This window comes from Canis lupus, chromosome 5, assembly GCF_048164855.1.
Source record: "Canis lupus baileyi chromosome 5, mCanLup2.hap1, whole genome shotgun sequence".
In the NCBI taxonomy this organism is placed as follows: domain Eukaryota; kingdom Metazoa; phylum Chordata; class Mammalia; order Carnivora; family Canidae; genus Canis; species Canis lupus.
The window spans coordinates 31,618,534-31,637,124 of NC_132842.1; the positions used below are offsets into that span (position 1 = coordinate 31,618,534).

General features: G+C 39.1%; 1 long non-coding RNA gene across 1 annotated transcript in view; it reads left to right on the top strand.

Moving 5' to 3' along the window:
• Positions 1-18,360, top strand: part of LOC140633441 (uncharacterized) — a 54,683-nt gene extending 36,323 nt beyond the window's left edge. The window contains exons 3-4 of the long non-coding RNA XR_012031053.1: positions 1,833-1,930; positions 17,671-18,360. This is a non-coding gene — a long non-coding RNA (uncharacterized lncRNA). The remainder of the gene's footprint in view (positions 1-1,832; positions 1,931-17,670) is intronic.
• The last annotated feature ends 231 nt before the right edge of the window (positions 18,361-18,591 follow it).

The window sequence follows — 18,591 nt, forward strand, 5'->3', positions numbered from 1 at the left end:
ACTTGATTCTGATCTTAAGAGAATAGAAGTCTGCTGGGAAAAGCCCTGGCTGTTTGGTTTTGCTGACATAAAGACGAGGCTGGCATATCTCACCCACCTTCTCTCTGCCCTGAACAGAGAGATGAAGGGTGAAAGTGAAAGGAAAGCAGTGATACAGAGGGAAACTAAGGTTTTCATAAAGATGCTGGGTACCATGTTGTCGAGTTCCAGAGCAACAGTGGCCGTCACACCCTCTCGGCCTCCTGGGAGCTGCTCTTAGAAACAAAGCATTCCTAACAGAGACAGTTCTTTATTGAGATCTAAAATACTATAAGAAGCTGGTACAATTTAAAAACTTCTTGGCAAACAAAATTATAAAGAAATACATAAAAAATAATTTCAAAAATACTCTGAAGAGATTGCTTTGAGAAAACAGGGAGTAGGGAAGTTGTAATGGACACAACAGCAATCTACTTTTCACACCTACATTAGATCTAAGACATTTATCACTTGTTAGCAAAGTAAGACAGAGGTTTACCCACATGGTTAATACACATATTAATAATTAATTACCAGCAGCGATCAATGCTGTATAAAAACTTTACTTACTTGCCTAAATGAGTATACCCATCCTGATCCTTTCACAGCCCTCACTTTTTTTGGAGCAGGTATTTGAAGAAACAGTTAACCTTAAAGATGTGTGAGAGCCCTGAGCTACGTTCTGAGTTATGGCCAATGTGTCATGGCTGCAAGATCGCTACAAGGGCTGTGATTCATTTGGAGTTGTTTTATTAGAAAAATTATAGGTTCTACTTTATATAACTGGAATGCTTGAGTCTTCTATCAAAGCAACTTCCCAAAACTAAGATTGAAAACTGGCATCAAATTCAGAACAAGTAGACACTATTTTATACTGCAGTTCCAAACAGGAAGTAAGCTGTTAAAATAGTAATTGTTGATAGCCCAGCTCTGTTCTTTTCAGCCTAAAGGCAAATATGGGTTTCCAATGTCTGGACTCTGCATTTCCTATGATCTGGCTTCTCTAAGACTGGTGCTATGGATGACATTAGGGTATATACAAGCATGTAAGTGAGCTATACAGGCAGGTTTTCAATGTAGCCCAAACCATTTTAATTGTTGAAGATACCAATAGCTAAGTTGGAAAGGGAAGAATTTCTACTCCTTTGACAATAATTCAAGCCAACATCTTCAATTCTGAATGACTTACAACTACATATGTAAGGGGAAGGCAACTTTGATAAAATAAAACAAACAATGGCTTGGAAGCATCTGGGAGTAAATTGCTACCAACGCTATTGGCTGTTTGGTATTTAACATCTCTGAACCTATTGGCTTTTCCAGAAGGCAGGAAAGCTCAGTGGAGTTGAATTTAAACTTTAGAATCAGACATTCCTGCTCCTTCACTTGGGAGCTCTGTCAGTGGCAATTCTAGTTAATGGGATAATAACACTTATCATAGTGTCGCCATGATGACTGAATCTGTAATGCACAAAAAGCACTTACTGTACTTAGTAAGTAGAAAGGGCCCACAAGAGTGGTTGAAATGAAAATATAACCCCATTATAGTGTGTTAGTCTAGTATTATATATTATACTACATTTAAGTATATTTGTTTCTCACAACAGTAATGTAGTATAACTGTACTGTACTATAATTCCAGTGTTATAATGTAGGATAGGATGACACTGCTCAATTGAACTGTAAGGTCTGAAGTGGGAATGCAAGTAACTCTTTAGTCCTTCTGTCACACGTTTCTTTTTACATGAAGGAGCTATAGTATGAGCTAAGAGAAATTTCAGAAATATCTTTCAGAACCGGTCACTGTCTGCTAGGTGAGCAATGTTCTGTCAATAGCACGAAGAAAGAGGAAGACATGGATAAATGGAGTGAATCTTTACTGAAGACGAAGATCAGAGAAGATGTTGATTAGGTGAGATGTGGGGGACGGAATTCCCACTGCCCAGCAGATCAGAAGGTGGCAACAAAAAAGAAATGCCACACAGAGGTCTGTAGGTCAGAGGATGGGGTCTAGAAAGGGTGAGTAGCTTGACTGTGACAGATGGTTCTAGAAGAGAACAGGGGGCAAAACCAGAAAATTTAGGCTGAGATAAGAGTGTTGAAGCTCATAAATCTTGCCATTGAAAATTCATATTCTATGAGGTTTTCTCAGATTAATCATAAAAAGAATTGAAAAGCAAACATCACTGCAGTACCAGTGTGTAATAGAAAGAACACAGACTCCTGAGTCAGGCAGATTTGATTGAAAACCTATTGCTGCTTCCTATTAGCATGTGATTTTATACAAATAATTCCAATCTTAGGCACATACACACAAAACAGGCGTACATGCACTACACGGAATTATAACAGGATTACATGGATTAATAGATATCAATCAACACCAGTTCCAATTTATTCCATTTAGCAGGATTATACATCTTTCACTTGCAGTGCAAATCTAATGTCTGAACTGAGACATAAACAATAACTTTTTAAACAATGAATTTAAAAACTTCCATTTGGGTTGAAAATGTCACGTATCTATCAGCACTGGTGCTAGAAAAGGTGTAATGGAGTGATTACATGCCAAAAGGGTCCCTTGCTGTATTTCTACTGGACTGAATTAATCAGTATTCAAGCACTGATGTTCCACAGTAGACCGCAGTCTCTTAAAAATATTGAGCCACTCAACTCTGCTTTTGTGATTTTAGGGGTGGCTGGGGATACTGAACAATGGGTGACCTCACCACAGGATCACCAACACAATAGCTTCTTCTTCTTCTTCTTCTTCTTCTTCTTCTTCTTCTTCTTCTTCTTCTTCTTCTTCTTCAAGATTGTATTTAGTTATTTGAGAGAGAGAGAGAGACAGAGACAGAGAGAACATGAGTGGTGGGAAAGGGCAGAGGGAGGGGGAGAAGCAGACTCCCTGCTGAACTCCCTGGGGTTTGATCCCAGGACCCTGAGATCATGACCTGAGCCAAAAGAAGATGCTTAACCAACTGAGCCACTCATGCATCCCAACATAACAGCTTCTGAAAGAAGTTTCTGTGAAAGCAGTTGTCCTCATGTTTAGTAGTTTGATAGCAACACTTCATTGGATTCACTTCAGATGAACTTCAACCTGTCAAGATAATTGATGGAAGAAAATCAGCCCATGAACACTAATTTCTTATTAATTCTTCTAGTCAGGTAATAGTTTATCAGTAAAATCTTTAAAAATGGGGAATCTTTTTTTAAAAACATGGCCACCTGTATATATTTTCTTAAATTACGTAAAACATCCAACAGTGAAAATGGATAATAGGCCACACTTGTTAAAATCTTAATGCACAAAGTGTAAGTGAAAGATAGAGACTACTGAACAGGACTGTATACACTTGGCTCTGTGAGGAAGGTCTTGGGAAGAGAACAGGACTGTGGGGTGCCAGTCAGGTTTTTGAAGGATGAGCAATTTGGCTCATATACATTGGCTATAGTTAGCATCCACCAGAAATAAAATTAAAATGGAGACAACAGGTAGCTCACTCTGGTGGGTCAGGGTTGGCATAACCCTTCCACGTGTGGAAGCACACGTGGGCAACTCATATCCTTTCAGACACCTGCTTCACTGGCTGGTGTGAACTAAGATTCATTCAAGCAATTATTTCTGAAGGAACAGGAGCAGAGCCCAAACTGTAAACCACACAGTAAGTCTAAGTGTTACCCCTGTAAACCTTTGAAGGAGGGTTTAAAAAAAAGTTACTTAAATCCTTAGGCCAAAGACTGTATACTCTTTATTTAAATTTGTCAACTTAGCAGAAGAATAAAATATTGGTATTCTACTTGTTGAGAGAAGAGAGAGGCAGAGACAGTGAAAGAGAGAGATACAGAGACAGAGGGATCAAGGAGATGGAAGGGAGAAGAAGAACAAGGGAAGAGGGCAGAGAATGGTGGGTTGGGGTAGAAACACATAGACTTGTTCTCGCATCTCTGTCATGACCATGAGAAGAGGAAGAGTATTATGGGGCCAGCTTGCTGATTCCAGGGAGAGGATGAGATACTTGGCACGGGGCTGAAACAACTCAGAGGAGCCCAGGGTTGACCAGCTGCCTCATTCCGAACTGACAGGAGCACCGCAGAGCCCAGCCAAGATCAGCGGATCCGTCCAGCTGAGCCTTGCATGTCTTCTGAGCATCAGCTCATGGGGCGGCGATATGTGACAATATGGGGCTGTTGTAAGCAATGAAATTCAGGGATGGCTTGTTCAATGGCATTTTTTGGCAATACCCAAGTGACTCATAGGTAAATATGCAATACTATGAGATTCATCAAAATTCAGGGTTCATTTCTAAACTGCATGAGATAAATGCACAAATACAGTGTTTTTATTTAATACAAAAATTTAGATGAATATATATTAATGTGAGAAAGAAACATTATATATGGTATATTTAAAACAATCTGATGCAATATACAAAAGTAGTAAAATATTTCAAAATAACAAGGTTATCCTATTTTAATGTCCTAAAAAGCATATACATATAAAAGAAGACATAAATGATAAAAATATTAAATGTGTCTAACACAAATAAAGATAAATCAGAAAAGAGATCCTTGATCAGGATCATTTTGTCACTTTAAAAAAAATGTGGTTTACAAAAAAAAAAAAAAGCACAAAAATTTTAAATTTTTTTTCATTTAGATTAAATGCTTTTATTTACCATGAGGATACCTATATGGTATCCTTGAACACAATTTGTTAAAACCTCTGTTCCTGGAGATATTCAATAATTTATATAGATGTGTGATAATCTTACATTTGGTGAGATACTGAATAATTTCCTTCTAGCACAGATTCTTGATTATTAAAATCTGCATTGTGGTTCATAAGCTTTCCAGGTAAAATACATCATGATCAATAACCCAGCTAGATTGTCGGGTATGCCATCTAGTTCCAGCAGTCTTAAATCTATTCAACTATTCCAGATATCTTTTTTCTTTTTTTGATTGATTGTGACAAATGAATTTTATCTTCTGTGGAGAAGGCATCCACTCACTTCATGCTACAGGTCAGAAGGGATGGACAGGAGGGTGTTTTAAGACACTTGAGTTAACTGACAAATCATGAATCTTTATTTGCTTTCATTATCAATTTGGATTATCTGATGAAAATGCATACAATAAAAATGCCACAAAATTTCAAATTGGCTAACAGAGGTCCTATTTTTAAGACAAAACCGTCATTTATACAATGTCATTTAAACTGGTGTAAAAGCTCCCAAAGAAATATTAAATAAGTTATTCAAGCATGCATTATACAAATAATTAATGACATCTACATTTTTAAGACTCTTGCTTCTTTATTAAAACAAAAGGTTGCTTAACCTAGAGGTGAGAGTTTTTGCAAACTCATCAATAAATAACATTTTTACTCATTTGTTCCCTCTTGGAATCTAAATGCTGGTCTCAACCTACCTGGGCAACTCTTCAAAGTTTCCAGATTGCAGGATTCATTAAAAGGCATGATCTGAGGATCTAGGAGCTGCCACGTGAAACAAAGGTTCTTGCGTGTCTGTGTTACATCCTTCTCTCCTTTGATCACACATGGAATCTCTGGGAATTTTTGCTCTGGGAAGTGTCCTTTCCTCCGTTTTGTGTAGTCTTATAGACTCAATCAACATGTATGGTCAATGGCCATCCGATTCTTTCCCCAGGAATCTGAATCCCATGCAAGGACAGGGAGGGAGAGATAGTTGACTGATTCACAGCAGTGCCCCACTAAGGCTGCCCATCAGGTCTTGCTGACCTGGTTCTGATTCTCCCAGTTATTCACATTTGTCTTCAATTTGATGAGCTACATAAGCTGACATCTGTCTGCCTCTGGAAACTTAATTACAATACCTACTCCATTTCTCATTAAACTCCAGCCATCTCGGTCTTCTAGTCCTTCCCCTTGGGGCCTTTGCACTTACTGCTCCTTCCCGGGAGCAATGCCTGATGTTCCAGCTGTCACGGGCTCCTTCTCATCCTTTGCACACTAGTTCAAACAGCACTTCTTCAGAGACTTCTCATTACACCATCTCCAGCAATATGCTCACCCGGCCACCACCATTGTTATTCTCTGTGACTGGCTCAGCATATTATGGCTCTCAGACTAAATCAAGCCCACCACCTGATTTTTTCTTAAAAAAAATTATATATATACATATATTTTTTTTTGAATACAGCTATACCCACTGCCTGTGGCTGCTTTCATCCTAAAATGGCAAAGTTGAGCAATTTTAACAATGACAGTATATCTTGCAATGCCTAACATATTTTCCACATGGAAAAAAAATTGCTGACCCTTGCTTTATAATGTTATTCTGTTTATTTCCTTATACAACTTATCATCGTCTGCACTTATCCTGTTTGTATTTTCATTAATAAATATCTGTCCCTACCCAGCGCTGAGGAGTTAGGGAATTAGGTTACTTGCCTGTTTTTAATCAGTTATGCATCCCTAATGCCTAATCTGATGCCTGTTGAGAGTGGAATTCGACAAGTATTTGCGGAGTAAGTGGATAAATAAAGGAGTATGTGTCATCATCATGTGCTCAGTATTAGCAAGAGCATCTCTAGTATTCAATATGCACCAGAGTGAAGTGTCCTCACCCTGCTTTCTAGGGCAGACCTGCTCGTGCAATGCCTGGCTTGTTTTACTGCCACATTCTACGTATCAGGAACAAATTCAGCCCAGGTACAGTTATCAGAATAGGAGTGGGCATCCAGCTCAACAGCAGTCAGTGAGCAGACCACCCAGAATTCTAGGACGACAGGCACAAAGATGAAGTAGATCACAGGACCCATTAAGCATATTTATATTTACATTCACATTTAATTTTTTGAGAATTGGAAATTGGAAATGGGGCTCAGGAGTTGTATTTGTCTCTGTGGAGAGATGCCTGAATGAGACTAGATTTTGTGGCCTTGAGGCATTCTTGCATTAAACCCGTGTTTTAGTTGGGCTAGTGTGAGTGTCTATCTGTTACATGCATCCAAAGCAAAAAATTAAAACACATCTAAGTTAGACTGAGCAAGACTACACATAAATAAATAAATAAATAAATAAATAAATAAATAAATAAACAAACAAACAAACATAGGCTAAATAACCAAACCACCTGCACTTTCATGGGAAAACAGGATCTGTGTTTAAGAATGAAGAGCAGCAGATGAGATGGGGCGCATTCAGGATGGTATGGCCATAAAGGGGAAAGGAGAAAAAATAAGTGGGAAATATCAGAAAGGGAGACAGAACATGAAAGACTCCTAACTCTGGGAAACAAACAAGGGGTGGTAGAAGGGGAGGTGGGCAAGGGGTGGGGGTGACTGGGTGACGGGCACTGAGGGGGCACTTGATGGGATGAGCACTGGGTGTTATTCCATATGTTGGCAAATCGAACACCAATAAAAAATAAATTTATAAAAAGAAAAAAAAAAAAAAAAGAAGAGCAGCATAGCTTGATGACAGGTGTTGCGAGAGACGGTACCAGTACCCGAGGCAGCAGTAAGACCCCCCACACAGCTTCACTCACCCTAAAGAAGGACAGACTGACTTTTTGAAGCGATTGGTACTAACCAACTACTTCAAGGTGGAAGGCCCTGTCATTAAAGTGACTCATAATAGGAAAGTCGGAGCTAGCTTATAGTGGTGTTTTTGTTTTATCGCTACAGAAATAGAATGATCTAACCATCTCGTTTCTTTTAACTAAAGAAGTATAAAGAAGTGTGGTTTCATTACTTTCTTTTCTGTCTTCCTGGGAGTTGCCTTTACTACAGTTAATGCCAAAGATGAAATGAGTATGGCTATAAAATAAAATTCACTTAATAAAAATGTATTAATTAAGCACCTAATCTGTGCCCCATTTTCTTCTTGTCCCTAGAGATTTATCAATTAATAAAACTGTCAAAAATATATGCAATTGTGGGCATGAAATTGGGTCATGCACGGCTCCTATCATAGGAATATTAAAAGACATTTAGATATTTTGGGGAAAAATAGACATTACAAGACATTTAAAATCAACAATAGTTTGAGCAAATTGTGATCTGTCCCTCACCATGGATGCTAGATAGTCTAGAAAATGATTAGTAGAAGAAACCTTGTCATGTTACATTTAGACTTTCACTAAAAGTAAGCCAGAACAAAACTTTGTTCTATTTCTATTACTGTCAGAAACTATTTTCTGAATATTTTATATATTATCCTGCAGGAGAGAACAGGATTTTGTCGCTATTGCATTAACAATGCTTTCTATTTTTTGTTTTGTCATCCAATTTGCTTTTATTTCAGTTTTTTTCCTCATACCAAATATCTTGTATGTCTGGGTTTTTTTTTTTTCTAGTTCCTTTAGTCTTTTTCCTATTTCTTGTATAATCCTGTTGATCATTTGGCCAATTTTCTTTGTGTTCTTTTGTTTATGTATCCTTGAAATCTGCTTTGATCTACTTCTTTTTCATCTTTCATGTAATCTTTTTCCAAATTAACCCCCCCATTACTTAATTTTATATTGTTTAAACACACTCCCTCGGACTTGTTACACTGGAACAGTACTCATATATTTCACTCAGATATAGTCCTTCAAAGAAAAGTAATTTCTACATACCGAATTAAATCATTTATAACAGTAAAAACATGACAACAAAGTATTTCTAAATCCATAACGCAATTTTGAGATGGATCCAAAGGCTTAAAAACTAGATCATGAATCAAGTTCAAATAGTAGTCGTCATACAGTGGAACTGCGTTTTGTGGTCTACATGTGAAACCTATCTAATTTTATCAATCGTGGACAGCATTGCTGATTTGGATAAATTTGATTCACATGTACATCAAGTCAGTGAAAAGAGGTATCCAAATGGACTAACTGCACAAAATACTCTTTGAATGTGCCCACGACACAGGGACACAGGCAAAGCATGGGCGGTGGGCCAGGGATGACTTCCTGAAGGAGGTGACTCATGAATTGCGTCCTGACTTTGGAGTTAGCAGGATGAAGAAGGAGACTAAACACTCAGTGGGGGGAAAACAGGGATGTGAGACTGTGGTAGATTCCATGAAATGAAATTAGTCCAACGAGCCTGGAGGATGGGGTCTCCATCTGGGAGTGGCAAGAATTCCAGGAACCAGATTATGAAAACCCCCCTGAGACACAAAATGGGTCTTCTACAGAAGAAGAGGATCCAGTAAAGTGTGTTCAATGGTAAAGAGTCATGTTTTTAAAAAGTGGTGGAGAAAGACTTTAGTTTTCTAATTAGAAAGCTCATAGATTGGTACCAGTATGGGAGCTGAGGAGGAGCAGGGAGGTTGTGAACGGAGCAGGGTTCAGGTTCAGGAGGACCAAGCAGAAGGGAGGGCTCTCTGCAGGGCTTGCAAGCATTTGGATGGATGCACTGGGTGAGGAGTGCTAAGACTACAGGATGGGCCTCAGGCATCTGCATTTCTCTCTGCTTCTTCACTTTCTTTTGTGGTTTATTTTAATATTCCGAAAGTATTTATTTCATCAAGTACATGTGTTGTATGTGTTTGATTACTTGTCACGACAAGGACTGCTTTGGACCTTCTGCCAACCTTACTTACCCGTGGAGGAGCCACTTGCTAATAAGGATTCACCGCTTCTGTTTCTGTTTTATTTTATAACTATAATAATACTCTCAACACATCCTCATCGCCAAACCTGAACATATTGGCAAGCTACTATAAATATATGCCTTGGGAATTAAGTTCAGAGGAAAAAAAGAAAAAGAACAGTGGGCTCTGGATGGCACTCAGGTAGGCACTGGCAAACTCAACAGAGACGACACCACATTTAAACAGTATACCTCCGTCATCCTAATGCATGTTCAAGGCTTCCTGCTTCTCAAGAAAGTCAGGCTAAATTTAACCTGATACAGGTCCTAGACCAACCCTAGTTGGGTCCTCACAGGAGGACCGGGCGCAACTAGCTTTGCACAGTAGTGAAGGTAGGAGTAGCTTCTGAGGGATGCAGGCGTTTACTTTCCTACTTCTACACAGTGAAGGTTGTGGACTGGGAAACAGAGGCGGATAAATGCTTTAATGTCCTTGGCTGTGTAGTCATGAGGCGGTGTGCCAAGGGTTTAGTTTTTCCGTGTGCAAGTCTCTCTCTAAATAGACATAAATATGTATTTCCCATAAGGCTACATTTATCACTAAGTTAATTCACTTTTAGAAACCAGATTGTCTCTACGTTTCTCAATTCATTCCAAATGTCCATCTCATTTTATTTCCTACATTGCTTTGAGGATCTCTTTTTTTGTATCCATAACCAACTGCATCAAAGTGATTTCCTGCCCTTATCATCTTTAAAAAATATATTTAAAACATATAGGAATATGTCTATAATGTCAAAAAAAGTCCTGTTAATTTGCTCTTCAACTGATTTCACTAATTGTAAGAATAGCATGTATGCTCTATTACCTCTTTTATATTTAGTGTATTTCCCTCTGGGATAAAGTAACAGTGTGGCTCACGTGAATTTATTATTTTTTATTACACTGCACATTGCCAGTGCCTTAAATGACGATTTAGATGTGCTTCTAAATACACAGAATATGAAATATTTTTCAAACATAAATTTTCTCCTATCATTCTATGGAGTGAACAGAATAATTTCTTATTACAAGTTTGAAAAGAATCTTTATTGTAGGTCCTGAAATAGGAAATATAGTTCATGATCCCACTGTCTAATAAAGATCACAGTTGGCTGAGTGTATAACATCTTGATTATTAGTTCTTGGCAAATTTCTCTCCAGGGTACTATTCTAAGGCTGTAAATGTCTACATCTTGAGTACTGTAGCATCGAACAGAGATTTTACATGAAGTTTTTTCTGGAATCAATAAAATATCAATGCTTAAAACTGACTTGGAGAACCACAAGATTTTAGACGATCTCTACTACCTCAAGTTTTTATTAATGTTATTGGCAGTCAAAGCATTTAATGATGACCTATCTATGAGACATTATGCAATACATAAATTTATAGTAACTGGTGACTTATATTCTGAACCATATTCATTCTATGAATCTAGACCCAAATATCTGACTATCTCATGAAAATCTCCACATGTTTCTTTTGCCTATATGACAAAGCTCAATTTCTGATTCTGAACTCACTAATATACTGCTTAAAACTTAACTTGAGAGGTGCTGAGTGGCTCAGTTAGTTGAGCGTCTGACTCTTGATTTCAACTCAGGTCATGATCTTGGGGTCTTGAGATTTAGCCCTGCATTGGGCTCCACAGTCAGTGGGGAGTCTGCTTGAGATTTTCTTTCTCCCTCTCCCTCTGTCCCTCTCCTTTCTCACACAGTCTCTCTCTAAAATAAACAAACAAACAAACGAACAAATAAATAAATAAATAAATATTTTAAAAATAAAATACATAACTTATGGCATCAAGCTTCCAAGTGATCATTACCAACTAGAACACTTATTTTCTTTGGAAAGAGATAAATTATTTTGGGGAAATAGCATATACACACATAAAAAAACTATTAGGCATAAAATGTAAATTTCAGTACAAGAAAACAATACTCAACTGTTTCTGGGGGCGTGGTATGCATACCCACCATGGTCTGTGAAAATATGTTTGGTGGAGCATGGGGCAATGTCTCATTTTATTTCAGTGACTATGCTTTTGCTAGGAGTATGTACTATGTCTAGGAAGAACAGTTCAGGAATATCAAAATTAAAGTTATTTTTTATATTTCTGATCCCCTCATTCTCTATTCCAGCTCCATGAGCACAAATCTTTGTGGATTTCAGACCCAAGTGGTTTTCATCGTTGTTGTTGTTGCCATATTCTATACTCCCCTTGGCAGCTTCATTGCCCCTCCCACACTTGGTCATTTCATCATCCTTCGTGTCCCTGAGTCTCACAGCTGAGGCCTCCAATTCAGGCTCTCTCATTCAGCTTCATGTTGCATTTATGTTTTTAAATTTCAGGACATTTTCATGCTTCAAAAGCCTTCAGTGGATTTCCATTGAAGAGATGATAAAGACAAATGATTCATTGGTGTTGATGTCAGTTCATCATTTGGAAACAGCTCTTTAGTTTCCCCTCATTTCCCCCATAACATCACATCTTATCATTCTGTCACACTGGACTCCACTCTTCTTCCCGGATGTTGGGACCACCTTGCTTTGACTCACCCTATACCCTCACCCACAAAACACCATCTTCTCTTTCTATTTATGGAAAGAAAGATTTGGTCATCACACTGCAGTTGAGATGTCATCTTTTGTGAACATTTTCGAAATCTCTCCTCTGACATTCTCCAGTACTGTGTTTATTACTTTACAAGAGTATTATCCTCTCTGTTTATATTTTGCTGATACCTGACTACCTCCACAACTAAATTATAATTTTAGGGAAGGACCATACATTATTCTCATTCATATTTCCCACAGTTCCTACTGAATATTGGATGAATATATGAATAAATGAATGAATAAAAGATTGCATTGCTATTGACAGTAACGAAGGACATACAAAAACCTAAGAAAACCCTAAGCCAGTTTACCATTTTGAAAATTATATGATACAGTCATTTGGAAAATAAATACCTGAATTATAGATTAAATTGATAATACTAAAATTGTGGTAGACACAGAATTATGAAATATTCTGAAATATCCTCTTATAAGTATGCAAATTCTTAATTTCTAGAAAGTGGTTGCATTTTTGGATTAATAGAGATGAATAGATATAATTCTAAAATATACCTTTTACATTTTTCTTGCAGTACTCAATAGATATTAAAGTGGTTTTGCTCACCAAGATAGGGTATTTCATGAAGGCAAAATAGTTTCTTCTATATCACATTTTAACTGAGTTAGGATTAGGATATCCCATTCTTTTAAAATCAATGAACATTTATTGACTGTCTACTAAGGCTAACGTACTGTGCCAGGCAGAGCAATCTGGTGGCAAACAAGACAGAGTCCCTGCTCTATCCTGGCCTTGGGGAATACAGATGCAGTAGCAGACTTTTAACTCCAGCCTTATAAATGCTGTAATAAGGATCAGTGTTCAGGGAGTTAGGACAGGATTTCTGGAGGAAGTGAACTCCAAGATAGCTAAATGATTAGGAGTTAATCATATTAACGAACAACAAATAATACTACAGAGAAGATACAGTCTTTATGGAGGCCTGAGAAAGCAAAATACTGTGGACAAACAGAAAGTCATCAGTCCCATGGAGAAGGATGGAAATGAGTAAAAAGGAATGCTGGGGTAGCCAGCTTGCTCAGAATCTGCACACCTCATGAGTAAGTACCATAAGACACCATCCTAGGCCAGTGGTGCGTATGTAAATTCACTGGACATGTACTGTGGGTGTGGATGGCAGGAAGAGCTGTGGAAAGATTAGAAGCAGGTGCCACTATGGGGGGACAATATGGTTGGCATATGATGTTGATCTGAAATAGTGCTAGCAGTGGGGTGGATAGAAACCAGTCAATAGAGCTAAGAGACAGTGAAGGATTCAGATTCGAACAGATTTGACTATTGACTTCCATATTAAGGATAGAGGAAAGAAAGTGGGTTAAAGATGAGGCTTACATTTTGTCATGAACAAATTAGCATCATCTGGACTTGCAGGAGAATTTAGATGAGGAAGGGGAAAAGTAACCTTCCCTTTCCCAAATGTTTGGGGCTATTTGTTATTGCAGCATGGCAGAGACTTTTCTAACTGATACAAACCATGATGAATATATATATAAAAGGTCAGAGGGAATATAGATATAAATATAGATATATATAGATATCTCCCCCCATACCTCTTCACCAATAACTGTTATTAAGTAGCTACAGCATTTCTGAAAATCGACAACAACAATATTGCTAATGAGTTTCTAAGTAAACCTACATAATAAGGGGAAAGACTTGGGCACTAGAACCTCAAGAAGCAATTATACCCCTTCTCCAGCTGGAGCAATGTGAGACCCCGGAGAGACAGGGGGTAGCGGGAAGTGGGTATATAGTCTTTCTGGTTTCCGGAGATAGCTCATCAATAAAGCACTTTCCTATGGTGAATAAACCACACCTCCCTTCCAAAAAAGAAAAAAAGCCAGCTGGGTTTCTAGTTACATAGTCATATATAAGGTATATATAAATAAAGGTAGGTACAAATCAGTACGTAAATGGGATGTAGGTAGACACATATTCATATTATAGAGGGTATATAAATATACCCTCCATATTATATGTATAAATATACATAACAATATTGTTATTATGAGGCTGTGGTTGCCTCAAGGCAGGTGGGCAGGTGGAGATGAGCTGTGCAGCCCTCCTGGGCAGGTCTGAGAGCAGAGCCACCAGGCGGACTTCGGCCCAGCAGCAAAGCCACCACTGGCTTTGCACATTAAGCCTGAGTGAACTTCATGGGATGAAGTGGAGGCTTCCTTTTCTCACCATCACGACTTGGGTGCACATTTATACCGACACTTTTTCTTCATGCATATCTTTAATCCAACAAGGCCCACTTTAATCCAACAAAGCCACTACTTCATTCCACCCTCTCAGCAACTGGCCTGTCTCCTGCCCCATTTTCTATCCCAGGCCTGCTCTTAACCTCTGCACAAGATACTGCGACCACCACCAACCAGAAGGAACAGTCAACTGGGCACCTCTCACAAGCAGGACCTGGGGGCCCAGGGATAGTAAATCATTTCCTGGGAAGAGGAGGTAAAGCTTCCTTCAGGGGAGTCCCCATGCACTCCAAGTTCATGAGCCAAAAGGATATGCAAAGATGCTTCAACATTTCAGAGCTGGTTTCTTGGTTCCATATTCAACTCTGGGGCTTAGGAACAGGGACCTGTACAGATGTCTAAGGACAAAAAGCCCCATTTCCCTTAGTAAAGAAGGGCACATCCCTGACCAAGATGCCTAATAAGGCACAACCCTGGACTTTCTGTTTTTCATGCTTTTATTCCTTCTTTGCTGTTGGCCTTGTGCTGGGTTCATTTACAGAAGATGTATTTTGTTTAACTGAATACCAAAAATGGAAAACTCTATACATGAAAAGAAAAGAGAAGAAAAGAAACATGGGGAGAGAGGGCTGAGGTGCAGGTGCTGGGTGAGACAGGGCATGGTTCGGAGGGCTGCCCAACAGGCTCACGGCTCTGCAGGTGCTGGCAAGGTTGGCGATGGGGCACAGCCAAGGCATTGGGGTTGGGAGCTTGATGTGTCCCACAAGACACATATTGTTTCCAATTTGTGAGTAAAATTGATTTTATTTTATCTATTTTTTAAAAGATTTGATTTATTTACTTGAGAGTGTGACAGAGCACAAGGGGGGGATCAGCAGAGGCTGAGGGAGAAGCAGGCTCCCCGCTGAGCGGGAAGCCCGATGTAGGACTCGATCCCAGGACTTTGGGATCATGACCTGAGCTGAAGGCAGGTGCTTCACCCATTGAGCCACCCAAGTGTCCTTAAAATTGATTTTATTAGTAAGGCTCTTTCCACAAGTTCGGAGAAAACAAGTAAGAGTTCCAAGGGGAAAAAAAAATCCATATACAGTGAAATGAAAACTATCCCAGGATGACAAAAAATATCTATAACTATGTACACCCATAATCACTGCCGCCTCAGAGAACCTTTGATCCCTCTGACCTTCTTTAGCTTCCTCTTTTGCTTCCTGATAGGATTCTGACCCTCATAGAGATGAGGGGTTCTTTCTGCCAAAGCACTGATGTCACTAACATGCAGGAAAGACTATCAAAGGATTTAACAAGAAGAATCTGGAAAAAACACCCAAGTGGATGTGAATTTGAAGGTCGGTTTGTCCTCCATATAAACTATGATGTCATCTTAATCCATGTGAGACAATGATGAAACTAATGTTTATGGGCTTTTTTTCTTTTAAGAAAAATCAAGTCAATAGGGTTCTTTTTAAATTTATAAATGAAGATGTCTTATGGATCCAGCTGCAGCCTACTGAGGGAAAACCCTGCTCACGCTCGCCCTGTCCATCTTTGGGGTGGAAGTGGGTTGGCCGGCACGATGCCCACTCTTGATGAGGGCAATGAATGATAACCAGGATTTTCTTTGTGCTTGACTTCTATGAAAAACACTGTAAGAATAAGCTGTTTTTAACTTTCATTTGCAAATAAAATATTACATTTAAACACTGCCAAGAATGAATCTTTCTGAAAGCTGTAACTTTCTGTAAGGGTCACTGACAACCAGTTTCCTTGTCAAATTCAGTGAAATTAAACTAAAAAAAAAATCCACTATTTTACAGGGAGGTAATGAAGAAATGCAGCAGTGTATCTGTGAACTAAGCCCAACTTTATTGTTTTGGGACAGTGATTTGCATTGACCCCCTTGTCCTCCTGAAGATGTAACTTGCTCCCTCTCTGTTCTGGGTCCCCTCACTAGTGAGAGAATGGATCCTCACTGTGAATATTTCATGGGAATCTGACTTTCCTTTAGGGCTTGGACCTATTTTTCTTCTGGTTTATTTATAGTTTTCACTGGTGATAAAATATGTTAGGGTTGGACATACAGTCAGGTAAAGCAGTCTCTCCCAGCTCTTGGCAGTTTGATCAAATGAGTTCAATTTTCCTACTGGTTTCTGTCTAGAGACAGGCAGCACCAACTCTCTTTACAACTCGCACAGGGGTAATTGGGACCCAAAGAGCGGTCCAGTCATGGGTATGCTAAAAAAAAAAAAAAATTGGAAAAAAACAATGATAGAAAATATATTTACTGTGGAGATAGGACATATCAGAAGAGAAATCTGGGTAGTTTAACATATTGTTCACTGTTAGATAATGAAAAAAAAAAACAACCCCCAAAATTCTACTGCACCACTAACAGTAATGTATGTTAAAGACTTGCATAGATTTTTCCTAATATGGCACAATTTCAAAGCAAAGAAGAGAAAAACCCCATACGGTGCTGAAGATGGAGGGGTGAATTCCTAAGTTATCATTTAAAAATAAGCCATGTGAGGCCCATGGGAGCTTTATCCCCTTTAACCACATATATGTGAGTGGTTATTATAGTGTGGTTTTGTCAAGGGAACTTAGCAACGAGATAAAATAACAGCTGTATATTTTGTAGTGAAGTTTGCTTAGGAAGGCAGTTGCCATGGGAACGCCTGGCAATAGCAATTTGATTTTGTGTTGTATGAAACTGATGAGTTTACTTTGTCTAGATTATGTTCCTCACGCTGGCAACTTCTGGGAAGGGGGGGAGGAAAAAAAAGAAAAAATAGTCCTTTCCAGACATTTGCATATTAAAAAACGATCCACGTCATTTTCGAATAGACGTGGCACAGACGTTACTGACAAGCTTCTTCATCAATGAATCACATACTTCTTCCACCGAAAAATATATATTGTGTAAATTTACTGTATTTCCAAAGAGCTCTGACTGCTTTGAGCTGCAGCACCACCTTATTCAAATGAGTCGCATTCAATTATAAGTCCTCAGAAAATTGCCTAAAATAGTTGCAGCTGGGAGATGTAAAAAAAAAAAAATCTTATGAATGAGCAAAAACGAAGTGAATTATACTCCATGGGGAAGTCTCTCAATGAAAAATCTGGTAAACAGGCTCTTGGGTGGAGGGGGGAAGGGAAACAGATGCTGACTGATAAGAATTTGCTTATTTTAACAGGGAGACACCAGTGTCTGTGCTGGGGTTCGAATGAATGAGGATTCGGCTGAACCGTTTTGTCTCTGCAGGTGGCAGGGCTGCGGGGAACTGAAATAGCCCGATCAAAGGATGAAACGCAGTTCACCTCTGGGACTTGCAACCAGCATTGCTTTCATTCAGATGTAGGAATTCAAGGGGGCCTGGAGCCCCAGGCACCTACCGAATAGGAATTGGTCACTTAGTCCCGGAAGGCCTGCCAAGGCCAAGGCCAAATCACCAAGGAATGAACCAGAAGCAAATTCACATGGGCTTCCCAGCCCACCCTTTCCCCCTGGGCCTTCACAGCAGGTCTTGGTGAGAAACCCTGTTTTGCAGATGCCTTGATGGAGGTGGATGGGATCTGACGTATCAAGGGATTATGTATCCTGTCCTAAATTCAGGAAAAGATCTCCTCTCCATCAAGATTGAAAATAGTTTTGTTAAAGGGAAACTCAGAAACGTTATGGAAAGACAGATGAAGAAGGAGCAGAGGGGCACCTGGGGGGGTTGAGCGGCTGCCTTTGGCTCAGGGCGTGAACCCAGGGTCCTGGGATTGAGTCTCACATGGGGCTCCCCGCAGGGAGCCTGCTTCTCCCTCTGCCTGGGTCTCTGCCTCTCTCTCTGTGTCTCTCATGAATAAATAAATAAAATATAAAAAAAATAAAATAAAAAGAAGGAGCAGATTTATGAAAGTAAAGTCATTGCAAGGTCTAGGACACTTTAACTTACTGACCTTAATTATTTTAGCCAAATGGACCTTCCAGGGTTTGAGAAACGACAAAGTATGATTAGTCCTGCTTTGTTTTTCCTTTGAGATTGGAAGAGTGATCCACGCATTTATCTCGCCTTTATCCTTCTCACTTGTTTCCTGACTCAGTAAAAAATTTGGGAGAATATTATGGA